Here is a 15,167-nt window from a genome sequence, read left to right on the forward strand (position 1 = left end):
GGTCCAGGCCTCCCCAAACTCCAGTGACTTACGCATTGTTTTGTGTTCCTCGGGGTTTACACCTCTGAGTTGATATTAACCTTGCTGAGCATCCTGGGTTTCATCACACAAAGCGCTGAACATTTCTAACACTGAAAAATGAGGTGAAGGAGGAAGGTGTCTTGCAGGGTTGGACCATATAATATGGAAAGGTTTGTGATGTGCACTCACTCATCAAGTGGATTTCTACACCACCTACGTGATGGGAACGGGGCTAGCCCTAAGAGCTAGGAGGTACTAATGATACGCTTGCTTGCAGTGTGTAAGTAACCTACCGTCCCCACAGACCTCAAAAATCTCCAAGGAGGAGCTCCTCCGTGCTGAACAAAAACAAAAGGCAGAGGGGTCAGGCTGTGCAGCATAATATTATCTTTGTCTATGAAGTGACTCCAGATGGAGGTGGACCAAGGATCCCCACAGGTGAGAGCCGTTCTCCCTCCTTTGACCACCACTGACACCCAAGGAGCTGCAGTTGCCAAGACTCTTCCAGCATTTGGCCCAAGGCCTCTCCTTCAAAAACATGCTGCCTAACAATAAAGGTAGACTTTTTATTTCCTACCTGGTCACTTAGCTTTAACTAAACCTGGTGTTTGGCAAAACACACATGACTTGGTGTTGCAAAACCAATGGAAGTTCTATCTCTGCACTGAAAATGAAGGCAGATCTGGTACCCAATGCCCTCCTTTGCCACATGACATGACAAATCACTTCTTGGTCCAGAACAGGGCTGGGGAGGGGCAACATCCCCAGGAGAGAAACAGCCTTTTGCTGCAAGGATAGAGGATCAGGGCACCAGCTTGGCAAGGTCTTTGGCAGCAAGGGAATGTAGGATTTATTCATTAAAAAAAAAATCTAGTGAATTATTTCAAGCTTTTATAAAAGTCAAGAGTATCCCACAACAAATATATTTCAAAATTATTTCAGTTTGAAGCTCCTTCAGGCACACCTACAGGTGTTCCCAGCCACGCTATGGCTATCAAGAACAAAGCAGAACTGCTTTCTGTAGATAACTTGTTTAGAACAAGGGCTATTTAATTATGACAGACCTAGAAATTAAAGTCAATGTCTTGCAATTGGCTTAATGCCAGCAGACAGCGCTCTTCTGGCTGATCTCAAGATCAAGATATCAACTGTATCCTGCCCCAAAAGCATCAGAATGTCTGCGTGTCTCTCTTGTGAATAAAATATGTCCTAGAGCCCACAGATCACAGCGGAGGAGCCGGGAGTAAGGCACAGAACCTGCACTGCAGCCATGTTCTCTGTCCCTCACATACAGCACAGCCCATCTCACAGATGACTGACCACCATCCTAAGCATCTCTTACATGTTTTCGTTGCTTTTCAAACAGCAGGTGCCCAATCAGCCTTTTCAGTTTCAATTACATTCACTGTAGCTTGGCAAAAAAACCTTCATTAAAGACAAGTGGGATTTTTTTCAGAAGAACAAGCTTTTGGTTTAGTAGGATGCAGCACTGGGGCTTATACCTCTGCTCAAAACCCTTCCTCTGGTACTATTTGTTACCTCCGCAATTGTATCAAAGGGTGATGTTGGCAGAGATTATGATTTTTCCCTCCTTAGAAGTTGGATCCGGCTGTGATCTCACTTTCTGAAACACTCGTTCTTGCCTTTGAAGTAAGGAAACGTGTTCTGCGCTGGTTCCTCTCACCCCCACTCCCAGCCACACTTGAAACGATAAGCCTTCTTTTGAACGTACAGTCAGTACTCCTGTGGCATAATGCAGCCCTAATTACATAAAACAATATAAATTATCCCAGAAATACTATCACATGGTACATAACTACCTTCAAGTTGAGGAAACTTGATCCGAATGAGCACAGATTAGTTTTGTTCTGCATGCACTGAGCTCCCATCCCTGCTTCAGCTCCCGTTTCTCTGATGAGAAACACAGAGCTGCAAGCCCTGGCCGCTCAGACCTTGGGTAGGAAATGGCTTCACTCCAAGGTTCTAGAGGTACCTTCATGTTTCAGCGGGAGTCGAGGGCTTTGATGGTGGTGGGAAGCAAAAATGCACCTCAATAACTTAGCAGGGTGGACCCTGGCGCAGGGGCCACATCCTTGGGTGAAATCCTGTCCCACTGAAGTCGATGGCAAAGCTCCCACCAACATCAATAGCAGACAAATCCCACCCACTGCTACTGGTCCTTGTCTTTATTTACAGCACATTTTATGTTTGTTACTTTTGTTCCCTGTCCAAATTCTTGTGCCTTGACTGTATTGTATTTTCAAATAAAAGAAGATTTTCTTCCTCCTCTTATCTAATGGTTAACATACCTATTATATCAGGTTGATAGATTTCCTTCCCCATTAACAACATTTTAAAAGGGACATTCTTCAAAACAATCCCATAAGAAAATAAGCAATCTTGCATGTGGTTAACAGCAAAAAGTAAACCATAACAAACATCTGTGCAGCTAAACATAAAACACCATGTGTAAAAATAAGCTGACAGGGCACCATTTTACATAAGCACTACTATCACTTCCTAAACAACTACGATTTGTTTCAGCTTCTGGAAACCACTCCTTATCTATTTCAAGGCCTTTCTGCTCCTAAGAATTTTCTTCTTCAGTTTCCAGAAGAGCATAAAATTAAAGCTGATTATGCAGAACAAGGAGTTTTCCATTAGGGAAAGAAGAAAACCCAATCCTGACCCTGCTGCGCATCCAGTGAACTCCTCAGGTGTCTCCTCAGAGGAAGTTCAAGCAGAAATCTCCTATCAACGTTGTCCCACATATGCTTATATTGATTTTTAAACACATGGAAACTTCTACTGCCATCAAGTGCCTTCTCTCACAGCAAAGTGATGTCCTATGGGCAGTTCTATTTTTCCTCAGCATCCTTTTGGTCTTCAACAAATGTATCCCCCATACAGCTGCACTAGCACTGCTACTAGTCTGCAGAACAAAGAACTTGTGCTCAAGCCATGTTGGCATGTTTAGCAAACAATGTGGAATGGGTTTTGCCCTGTATTTTTAACTTAAACATGGGTCAGTTCCCCAAACAAGCACATAGTGATGATGCCAACTTTTTGATCAACACACATGTAACAAACCCATTTGGAAGCCCTTTTCCAGAGGCTGATTTTGCTACTTCCATCCCTAAGGTCACATCATTCACAGAGAAGTCCTACGCAGAAAAAGAGGAGGTAGAAAATCTCAATTCCTACTACTGCCACCAGCGTTACAGATATTTTGGCAGTGTCAGATTTGACTGTAGAGTCCTAGATGTAAAGAGGTTATGTTTTAAGTGACCAAACCAGAACCACTCAGTGCTTTTAGAGCCATCATTCGGAAACACACTGAGGAAAGCCAACAGCTGCTGTCTGTCAGCCCTGGGCAGGATCCATTACAGTAGAAAGCAGGAATTGTGTCAGATATGTCCTTCCAAAACACCTTGCCTTGGAAAATCTCTGATGTTTTGTCAAATTACGCTGCAACAAGTGACAAAGCAGAGACAAAGACAGCTACAGCAGATGCTGAGTTTTCCCCCTGAACATCTATCTCAAAACTTCTAGAAACAGAAGCAAAAGGACGTGGTGTCAGACCCCAAGGATTTGTCTGGCTGTGTCCCCAAAGCTGCTGCAGGCACCCCCAGCAACTGCACTGGCAAAGGCCGGCAACTTCAAGAGGACACACTTGGGACAAGTGCTGAGAACCAGCTCAGCAGCTGTGGCCATAGCTGTTCATAGATGCCTGTCACCAGGAAAAAGGCTGATGAAAATAAAGGCATGACCATGCCTCAGCATTGGGTGAAGCTGCAAGATATCCCAACAGGGCAGGGGTAACAGCTCAACACCCCATTCAAAAGCCACTCAAGTAACTGCAAATCTTTGCACTGGTTTCACTGTATGTAACGGGAAGCTGTTGTGCTCAAGTATTTTAACCAGGCAAGGAAACTCTTGTCTGTGTGCTGTTAAATTCTTCCCTTCTTGACTGTCATTTTTTTTTTTTTCACGTGTGCCTATGTATGCATATATCTCAATATGCATTACAGGAAGGTACATTACATCAGTGTGTGTATATACAGGTACTAAGTGCTACATTCTTTGTCAATTCTATCATTAAAAAATAAGATCAGCCACTAGCAAGGCACGTGCTACTCAAAAGAAGGAAGCCATCCAGTTAAATATAAACTACACACAAAACAAGAGATAAGGGCGCACACACAGTGTGGGTGTGCAGTGTATACACAACACAATCTTAATCACCTGCTTTTGAGACACACTGCCTGGAGGAAGGGGACTGTATTACCCTCCTTCATTGAGCGCAGCTGCTTCAACAGCATGAGGGACGTGTTGCCCACTGTCACAGATGGCTGGGCACGGTGCAGGTTTTTGTTCCTCAAGCTCCCAAGCATAAGGGACATTTCCAAAGCAGCATCTCCCGTTCCTCTTCAAGTGCCTCCTAGCCCTGGAGAATTTATTTCATTGGAAAAGGAGCAGTGAGGTGCTCTCTCTAATCCCTATGCCACCTACTTACCAGCAATCAGTTACTGAAAGGGGAACACCAAGTCCGGCTGGACATGAAGAAGGTGCTGGTGCTCCAGTGTTGCCTCAGGAGAACAGCAGGGTGCTGCAGCACACCCTCCTGCTTTCCAAACTGTCACAGCTACCAGCTGGACCATAGTCAGAACCTACTCTTCCACCCCAGAACAACATCTGACATGGCAAAGATTGTCCTTTTCCCCAAGTCTAGACAAGAAGTCTCAACTTCCCCAAATTTCCAAAGCAGGCGAACTTCAATGTTTTGTCTTAACATCTGCAGAACACTTGAGCTGGTTTATTTGTGATGATACATGAAACCTATTTTGAAATGAGTAGTGATTTTGGACCAAAATAAAGGAGGGAGGTTCCTGCTCTGAAAGTCCTGAGGGGAATGCTCCAAGCCCTCAGAATTCAAGCTTCAGGTCCTCCAAAATGGCAGTTCAGTGACGTCCACGAAGCTTCAGTTGTGATTAATATCAAAGGTGGAAGACAGTAAGCCACTCAACAGGTAAAAGGTTGGAGAGACATTAATTACCGTTCTTGGCAGCTGCACAAACACACAATGCATTAGACTTAATTTGCAGTGGAGAATTTGACATTACGCTCACTTTCCAACTGCAGGCATAATGAAAGGCTGGGATGGGATACAAGATGAGAGTCTCCACCACCCAAGTGTTGCAAAAACAGGTTAGAGAAATACCAATTAGACACAAACTGGATATAGTGCATCCTGCCTCAGAGCAGGGAACACTCAGGTGCAGCCAGACAGTATGTTTGTTTTGGCAGGCTTAAACCACGAAAGCAGATGTTCCTCTCCCCAAGCTAGCACATATCACCCCTGCAGCTGTACCAGAATAACCTGGGGAATTGTGCTGCAAACGGCATCACTGAAATGAACCTAGTGCTGTGCCTACAGCCGAGCAGGTGGCAAACACCACAGCCAGCAGCTGGGGCAAGGGATGGGACACTTTCCAGGATGGATTCCCACCTGAGAAGTACCCTCCAGCGAAAGGCGCCTTCGGTGCTCTCAGCCCTTTAAGCCCATATCTCAGGCTTCAGCCGGTGAGGATCCTCTGGCACCTCAAAACAGCACCCAGCTGTTTGGAGGAGGAGGACGAGAGTGCCACATTTGCCATCCACAGCTCCTCAGGGATCAAAAAGTTAAGGAGATGTCTTCCTGCCTAGCCAATATAAGACAGCACACCTCTCTCATTACACGAATCATTATTTTCTGATGAAAAAGCATCTAATTGAAAAGTCTCCCACCAGCTCTAGTACAGTCTCATCAAATAGTTCCTCAGCATGGCTTCAAATTACACTTTACAAGAAAATTGCTTGATTTAATTCCCTCAATTTGTCAGAAAACCCGAGGGGATCTCCACTGATAATTAGACTTGCCAAATGAAAGGTTGTGATAGATTGCCAGGGACCTACTTGAAGTGACACATCGCCCGTAATCTGCCAGGGACTCAGCATTGATATCGAGCAGAAAAAAAAAAATCCATGCTATGGGAAACAGTAAGTGAGCTTCTGTCTTCTTAAACCCAGATAAAGTGAAGACAAAGCCTTGTTTAGCCAAAATGCCTGGCCATGCCATTCAGCATGGTTCTCGGACAATAGTCCTTGAAAGAAGGTAGGAAATGTCCCTTCAGAGATAAGGAAGCAAGTTAGCTGGAGATAGAAGTTGGTTCGTTATTAAAACAGTTGTGAAGAAACAAACAAATAAAAAATTAAGAGCGTCAACCTTCACGCAGAACAACAAACACCTACTTGGGGCACATCTGATAAGACAGACAGACATAAGGAAGGAAGGAAGAAGACTTCCCCGAACACCGTCAGTTCACCAGGAGGAAGGGCAGAGCTGAGTGGAGATTTTCAGGTAGGGACAAGGGGTAGATCAAAGTGGGTATAAACCAGAGGATTTTGCTCCATTCCTGAGCAGTGGGGAGCAGGTGGCAGCCAGCAGGTAGCTCATGGTGAGCAGTGGAAACAGAGCCATGTGGCAGCCACAGACCCTGGTGGCCCCTGCCCAGGGATCCATGGGCATCCTGCCTGAGCAACGCACCAGAACATGGACTAGCCTTTGGCCACCCCCAAAGATCAGCGCGTCTGCAGGTCAGATGTTTCTCAAACAGGGACACTCCCAGCACTGGCGCATGGCTTATCACCACACTGCTGTCCCAATTAAAACTTTCCTCCATTACTGTAACAGGTGCTGACTCGAAGCAAAGAAACTCTTTACTGGGAAAGCAGGAATAGTGTTTCTGTCTGAAGAGCTGTTATAGGGGAAACGCTCTGTAACCAACTTCGGAGGAATTGCTCACACACGGGACAGCTCAGCTTACCCTGGACAATCACCCATTCAGGGAGGAAGGGGAGCAGACATTGTACGTGGTCAAGCCATGGGGCTCCATGTGCCTTACACTAAGATGACTCCAGGATTTTGAGAAACACTTTGCTATCCCCAGGTAACTGTGTCTGCAAATTAAGCATTCAAGGTCAGGCTGGACAGGGCTCTGAGCAACCTGATCTAGTGAATGATGTCCCTGCCCATGGCAGGGGGGGGCTGGACTACATGAGCTCCTCTTCAAAGGTCCCTTCCAATCCAAACCACTCATTCTATGAAACATCAAATTATGCTACATCAGTGCTTTGGGCTTCTGCAGTCAAAATAAAGCCATTAAAAAGTAACTAAAATACGTTTTCATTAATCCAGAGGTTTTTCTGCTGATTTGGAGGCCATTCTCAAGGACGTGCCTCACACAGACCTCCAAGTCAGACCTGCCAGTCCTGCACCCTGATGTGGCTGTTGGATCAACATATCGGAAGAATTAAGAAAAACTTCATTTTTCTGAAGAAACTGAAGTTAATTTCTCATTAAGCAAAGCAGCTGCATTCAAAAATATATTACAAGCTTCTGAGGGCACTTGTTTGACTATGGACCTAATACTAAAGCTTTCTGCAAATTTTATTTATGTAACATCAAAGAGAAGCCTAGTATGAAAGGAGCTAAAACGTTTGCTTTCAGACTCAGTATTCTCGCATTCCAGCCATAATTCAAGGGCTGGAGAAGCATCAGCTCCTTCCAAGCCCCATGTGTTCATCTTTGCAGGCACAAACAAGCACCTCACACCCCCATTGGCTGGTGTGTGCAGCTATGTACTCTCCTGCAGCTGAGGGGATGATACTTGTCTGCAGTTTTGGGGGTGGCTCTTGACACCTGCCTAGCAGATTTGTAATTCCCACTGGAGAGCTCTGCAGGAAGACATTCACCCGAGAGACAGTACCCTGATGCACACTGCACGAAAATTGCTGAATGCTACCGTCTGATCAAGCCAGTACTGCCTTCACACCAGACATACCCACCGAGCAGGGTCACTCAGTGCTGAAGCAGCCAACAGCACGTGATTCAGAGGGGCCACAGGTGCCCTGGCTGCCTGGGAACAGCAGGAGGAGCAGAGAGCACCTCACAGGAGGAAGCTCGAAGGCAGCCCAAACCAAGGCAGTGGGAGATGCTGAGCCCACTGGCACACTTCCACTATAAATGGGATATTGCAATGTCCCAACTCACTGATGGTTAATGACCCATTCCTTGCCAGTCCATGACATATGCCTCACCAGAGACCGTTGTTTCGGGATGGGAACTGGGCAGGGCAGCCACAGAACCCAGCTGCCAGGACTACAGGATGTGTCCACGTCAGTGTAGTCTAGACAGACACCCACAGCAAAACGGGAGCTGAGAATGATGCAAAGCAGCAGAGGAGACAAAGCACAGGGCTGTGTGAAGGAGAAAGAAATAGGAGATGACAAAAGTCACCTGCCACCCCACATTTGAGGCAAGGGGTAATGCCACCCCAGGAACACAGCCAGCACACTCAGAGATGATGGTCAACACACTGATCTCCCGGCCTGTGAGGGAACACAGCTTCTTCAGCCATCCCTCACCATGACAGGGTGATGGGCATACACTTCTCACCCCAGATTAAACCATCCTGGCCATCTCCCGCAGCACCATCACCTGCCCTGCCTTCAGCCTTGCAACATGCTGCTCATGTTGCATCATCTCCCCACCTTCCTCTCCTTCCCAGGCAGCTGCCCTCCACAACATTCCCAGACCACAGGAGCAGAGAGGGCAGCTAAAACAGGACTAGTATTTAGGAAGAGCAGCAACGCCGAGTTTGGTCTTTTCTGCAAACACTACAAGCAGTTTCCATGGCAGCTTCACCCACACATTCACCCGCTTGCTGTTGAAACTCCACGCTGTACAAGTCACCCATCTTCATTTCAGTGTTTGACCGAATCCTGCCTGGCTCTGCAGTTCTTTGGTCCCATGCACCACCAGGGCTAGTAGAATCCCCTATTCAAAAAGACAGGAGCACTCAACTAATAAAAAAAGGGCATATGAAATGGGACTATTAGTCTGACTGGGGAAAAAAATTCAGTCTCAGAAGTGTTTTGTAAATAATCTCACAAGCTGTCACTGTAAAGACTTTGCATCTCCTCAGTACAGAGCATGGCAAATGATACAAGCATGATGTTTGACCGGTCTGATGATGGGGTAAGCAACCACTCCTGTTTTCACACAGATATCAGAGCTCAGTTTTGATATATACTACCTAAATAAATCTTATCAGAAAGGAAGTACAACAGTGAAGCAGAATTACATTTCACAGTGAGGTAGGTGTAGAGTTTGTTTGCTTTGGGTAAAAGCTCATTTTTTTTCAGCCACAAACTCGCGGTTCAGCTCTCCCCTGCTCCCTGATGGGAGAACTGTTGTCTCAGGAGAGTTTTGCTTCCACCCATCCCAAACATTCAAGGCTACTGATGGGGTCAGGCTGGGGAAAAAAAGAGAGGCCAAGCACAACCCATTTCATATTAATCTCAGACCCTTTCTCAAAGTATGACAAAAATCTGCATTCCTGGCTGGGATCAAATCAAGATTTACTGAAGGTTTCTTGGTCGGTTAGTTTTGGGGCTGGGGGGCAGGTATTTTGTCTTGTTTGGGTTTTTTGTGTGTGTGGCTTTTTGGTTTTTGGTGGGGTTTTTTGGTTGGTTGGTGTGCTTTGTTCTTTTGTTTTTCCAGAACAGCAAAGATGACACCCACCACCTACACCAGGAGCCAGACCACAAGCCATATGCTTCAGGTCTCACTGTTGACAGTGCCATGTGGAGGGACCCTGCACTCCCTCAGTGTGGGGGCTCCACACCGGCCAGTCCAAGGAGGGATTTGGGCAGAAAGCTCCCTGTCACTAAGGGATGTGATGGTTGGAGGTGCAGCAAGAGCAGAGACATCAGCAGGCAAGAAATGCAAAGAGTTGGCAGATTTGGCCCGAGTTCAGCCACAAGGCCACTGCAAAATGCAGTGTGGGCTCAGCTGCCTGTTTTGCACAAGGACAGGCATTACCTCGTAGCCAGCCTTACAGTTTATTTTGCTGTCTGTGCAGCAGAAAGCCAGCTCTCACAACCCAAAGCTCTCTATGAATGAAGCCTGTTCTGGCTCACTTGGAAGCACAAGTCAATTTACAGAAGAGATTAACTTCCATCAGCAAAAAAACAGATTCACCATATACTTTTTAATCAACTCCATCAGCCTAGCAGTTGTTCAGTTTATAAGCTAGAAGTTTACTCAGAGTTCTGATTTTATTGGAATTGCTACTGCACCTCCCTGCCCCTCATGTAGAAGCCTAGTCTGCCCCAAACCTGCACCTGGAACCCAATGACATAGATAAGTGAAGCCACCCAGCACACAGTCCTGTCAAGGGAAGTTATACAGCTATCCTTAAAATAATGGTGTGCCTATCAGCAAAAGTATGTTTGGAGTACATGTTCACTTTTTGTTGGCAGAAAAATGACTAATATCATCCAGTCTCCTAATACCTTTTAAAAACCTTATTATATTTTTCCATATCATCATTCTGGCATCAAAAGAAATCACTCTTAATTATATTTACAGGGCTGAGCACGTACACAGAGAGACCTAAATATGACAATCTCCACAAGGTGTTGCATTATACATTACAATATACACCTCTGCGCACATACAGTGCCACCTCTCCCCATGTCACTTATCTAGAAGAAGTAACTTTGAAGTATAATAAGCTCTGCTGCTGCCAGGCTCTTCAAGTGACAGCAGGAAGGAAACAAACTACTGGCTGTAAATATTCTGCTTAGCTCCACTGTACTGGGACTTGGAAAAGAAAATATATATATAGGTGGTTTTAAAGCAAAGTAACTGAAACAACTGGTAATAAGAATTTTCCCCCAAGTGTCTGAACAGCAGCATGAAAAGCCAAGAGCTGCTGTTGTGCTTTTGATGGTGCCTGCACTGTGCTGTTCTGCTCTCCAGGTACTTCCTTGGAAGGAAAAAGCAGGTTCCAAAGTACCCAAACATCTGTGATGGTTTATTTGGAGCAGTCAAAGCACAATAGGGTGGCTTCATCACTTACAAAATCTTCCTTGGGAGACATCCTTGTATTTCTTCACATGCCAACCAGGTTACAAGGGGCAGGGTTCCCCTTGACAAGCTTTAGCCATCTCCAAAGCAGACATTTGGGTTTAGGGTATCAATTTAACCCTCCTCTGTAACTCAAAGGCAAAGACAGGCACCTCCAGGTATACATATATCACTTTGTAAGAGAGATGGGAGGAATGATCCTCCAGAGACACCTGCCTTGCCCAGCTACTGCAGGGCTCTAGCAGACATTTATGAAAACTCCACCAGACCACTCCTCAAGACAGAAAAAAGACTGAACTGAGAGTCAGCAGAAGCCAAAACAGCTGCATGAATTTTATCCTGCCTTTCTGTGGACAGTTAAGAAAAAGATGTGAAAGTCTCTGAATGGTCTTTGAGGCTTTAGCAATTCAGAAGGTTCATTTCCCTCACAAGAACAATGACTCCTCCTTACACTTGTGTTCCTCAGAAACAAGTGTTTTCTGGACAAAGCTTTGGATTTCATGACTGCCCCAGCACTGTTTCTAGCACCTTCAGAGCAAAGCATAAATATTTTGCTTCTGCTCCTCTCCAGTCTCTTAACTGTTACGCTTTTTACTCTATTGCTTGTGTTGGTACCTTTCCTGAACTGAAAAGATACTACAGGCCAAATTCCCACTCTCATCTCTCAGAAGTTCTCATTTCCAAAATCCCAACAAACACCTACTGTTTTTCTCCTCCAGGATGTGGCACCTCCACCTCAATCCATTTTTCAGCTGCTGACTTCTGGGTGTTGTGCTTTCTTACTGCTGAGAGTGCCAGAACATCTCACTCCGCTCCTCCAGCAGACTGCATGGCCAGAAAGGTCCTGCCTGATGCACCTGTAGTCAGCATGTGCAGATATACAACGGTACACCACCTTTGCGCTTCAAACCTGTATCAGCCAAGTTCAGGTACCAATTGTAAGACAGACTTTTAAATACCTGGTTTGATTACTTCCTTTCTATACAGCGCCCATGTGCCTTTATTTAACAGGTTGTTAAAATGGTGTTGGACAAGCTAGTCATGTCCTTAACTGCATGACTTTTTTTTTCTACAGTGCCAATCATACATTCATTGTTAATATCTCTTAATAGCTACATGATTTTTATTGCAAATGACCTCCAAGACAACTTCTGTTGCTGCTCTAGGTAAAGCAATAAAGAGGAAGGGTTGATTTTGCTGTATTTTTCTTCATGGCCTGCTCTCAGCTTTTGGAAGCTATAAGCACACAAAACCATCCAATGCACAGACTATCACTGCAAAGTGAGACACAGAATAAAAATCTTCACAACACATGTTACAGGTCACCCTGTTTTGTGAATTTTTTGGAAGGAAAAAAAATAGCACAGTTCCCAAGCAAAGGATGCTGCTGCATTCTATCTCACACGTCAAGTAGCATGCAACCTTGAGGGGAGTTTCATCAGCAACCTAAGAATGAAAGATTATATTTTGGTTACTCGAGCCCACTAATCCCTTCTGGAATATTTTCTAAAGATACATCACATTATTTACTTTGCTAGCTGAAACTGTTTTATAAGAGGGCCACTTGAACAAAATAACCTAGTTCTACAAATTAAACAGTGCAGTTTTTCTACCTAGTTTATTTTAAGAATCTTTCACACGATGAAGGCAAGCTCTTCTTCAGCTTAAAGAAACACTTCATTTTTCAAATCACAGTGACTGCTTGCACAGTCAGTTTACTCTTGCCATATATACATCAAAACGAACTTCCTACATCAGCATTCCCAACTGCTACTACCATTACCAGTGGTCTGATTTTGTTACAGTTTATAGCTTGCACTTCTTTCCCCCCCCCACCTCCTTTCTTATTTTGCAGAATTGGTTTTGCTTACCGACTTCAGATTTCATAGGAGGGCCTTCTGTTCCTCTGCTATCCACAGTGTTATACCACTCCCAACCTCATTGCAGAGGCAGCTTGGGGAAGCAGATCCCCTGGAAGTAGGTTCTCCAAAGCCCTGATCTCAAGCATGCTTTACCCATAAAATTAAAAGGTGATTTTGCATGGTATTTCTTCTATAGCAGTGGAAAGCGGCACTAAACCACACCCCACAAATACCCCAACATGCAAAGCAAACTCACCTTTGGTTTAATCAAAACACTGAACCAACGTGGTCGACTGCAGACATGCAGAGCAGCACTGTACCAATGTAGACGCTGGGTTTCTAACAGCTCCAAGTCCACCAGCTGCAGAGGTTAAGTGTCCCCAAATGCCTGGTACCACCACTGCCTTCTACCTCCCCGATGTCATCATCCTCTCTGCTGCATGCACTGAGCTATCTGTGCAGCATCACGGATCACTTCACCCAAACACTGCTAACTCAAGTCAGCAAATATTTTCTACAGACACACCATAATATTTACTTTACTAGCTGAACTTTCACATAACCCAGCTGCTAACTCAAGTCAGCAAAGCCCTACCACTGAAGCAGCCTGTGCTACCAGCCTCATTTGAGCCGAAAAAGTCAGAGCAGAGCTCTCTCGAGCACATCAGCCAGAAAACTGAAGCAGCAATTGCCTCTGTCACTGGGATGCCAGTGAGCAGCCGCCAGCAGCAAACTTCTCAGCAGGCACAACGGCAGCCAGAGATGATGTGCATCTACTCTACAACTCCGCTCTTCCCACCTACATTAAAATACCCGGCAGCACAGGACAGTCAGGCTCACACACAGCCAGGAATAACACAGGTCACGGCACGCACAGCTATTTATTTTGAGAACACTTCCTCATTTGACAGAATGGGTTCCAGGAATAAATAAATGATCTGGTATGGTGGATTTTAACTGTCTGCCTGAATCAGTACCAGAGGCAATCCCTAGTTAAATAAAAAACTCATTGTTCCATTTTTTTTTTTTTAGAATCCCAGAATGTCTTATCATAAACTTTCAGAAGTGGCTGACTGTCAAATAGTCACTAAATTTCAAGAAAAGCATAGCTCACTCAGTAAACAGGGACAGTAGCTAATTGCAAGTCCTCAAAAACAGGATAGTAAGTAAAATCCTCATCCTTGTAATCTAAAAATTAAATGGGCAAATAAGATCTACACGGAAAGATAGAAACAAATGACAAGGATGTGGAAAATAATAAGGCAAGAGTAAACTGTGAAATCTGTACAGTTTAGAAAAGACAGCTGGGATATTTGCCTGGAAGTCTGGAGAAAGGGAACCCAAAAGTCATCCCTCATCTCAGAAAAAGGTAGGACAAAGATGTGTAAGAAAATGCAAAGCTAAATACTACCATTAAGTCAATGGTAGTAAATTTAGTATTTTAGTAAATATAGTAATTGTTTGGATTTCTCGGAAAAGGGGTCACGACACAGCACGGTAGACATTGAGGAACAGGTTGGATGAACAGGAAAATTTAATGAGGGATCCTGGTCAGCAAAGGAGCTAGTAGCATATTTTCTCCCATAGCAATTACTGCAACTCCTGAACACACAAAAAACTGCACCTCTATTAAAACACAGTTTTCTGAACTGTTTCTCACTTGAGTAAAAAAAAACCAAAAAACACCACACACAGAAATTCAAAAATGTATCTGGAACCAAAAATTTCACTGTATTTTATTTTGGAAACACTGAAATAAGGAACTTCTGTATCAGATATCATTCAGGGGTCTTTTGACCTTGGTGGTCTCCAGCAGACTCAGGGACCCTGGCAAGGGCAGCAGTTCCCAACCCACCACCAAGGGAAGGTAGCTCTGGCCAGCACTGTTGGGGCAAGCGGCGTCCCGAGGTTTCTACAAACTGCAGCGGGAAGATGGGAGCCCCAGCTCCAAATCCCTGACACACCCAAACTGCCCGTGAACCACAGGCAGTTGTCAGGAACGCTGCAACCGGTGGGTCTTTCACAGGGCAGGTGATAGCCTCCATGGTTTGTTTGACCAACGCATTCAACTATGCCTTTTTCTTTCTTTCTTTTTTTTCCTGTAGGTTTAAGTGACATTGCAACAACAGCACTACGGAGGGAGTGCTCAAATACCAGAACCAACCCACCCATAATGCAAACAGCCACAACTCTTCCCAAAGTCACTGAGAAATCTGAGAACCTTTCAAGTTAATTGAGATAAACACTTAGACATATATAGTGCAGACTTTTACAACCAAGCTAATCCCCCAATGCCTCCTTTTATAGTC

General features: G+C 44.9%; 1 protein-coding gene across 2 annotated transcripts in view; it reads right to left on the bottom strand.

Moving 5' to 3' along the window:
* SLC7A1 (solute carrier family 7 member 1) overlaps positions 1-15,167 on the bottom strand; it is a 47,917-nt gene that overhangs the window by 29,036 nt on the left and 3,714 nt on the right. The window contains exon 1 of one of the 2 annotated variants that reach the window (XM_021286191.2): positions 13,115-13,711. The exons of the other annotated variant lie outside the window; for it this stretch is intronic. The gene's annotated coding sequence lies outside the window, so the exon portion shown is untranslated. Of the gene's footprint in view, positions 1-13,114; positions 13,712-15,167 lie in introns of those variants that run through there. 2 annotated transcript variants of the gene reach the window in all.

This window comes from Columba livia, chromosome 1 (genome assembly GCF_036013475.1).
Source record: "Columba livia isolate bColLiv1 breed racing homer chromosome 1, bColLiv1.pat.W.v2, whole genome shotgun sequence".
Taxonomy (NCBI): Eukaryota; Metazoa; Chordata; class Aves; order Columbiformes; family Columbidae; genus Columba; species Columba livia.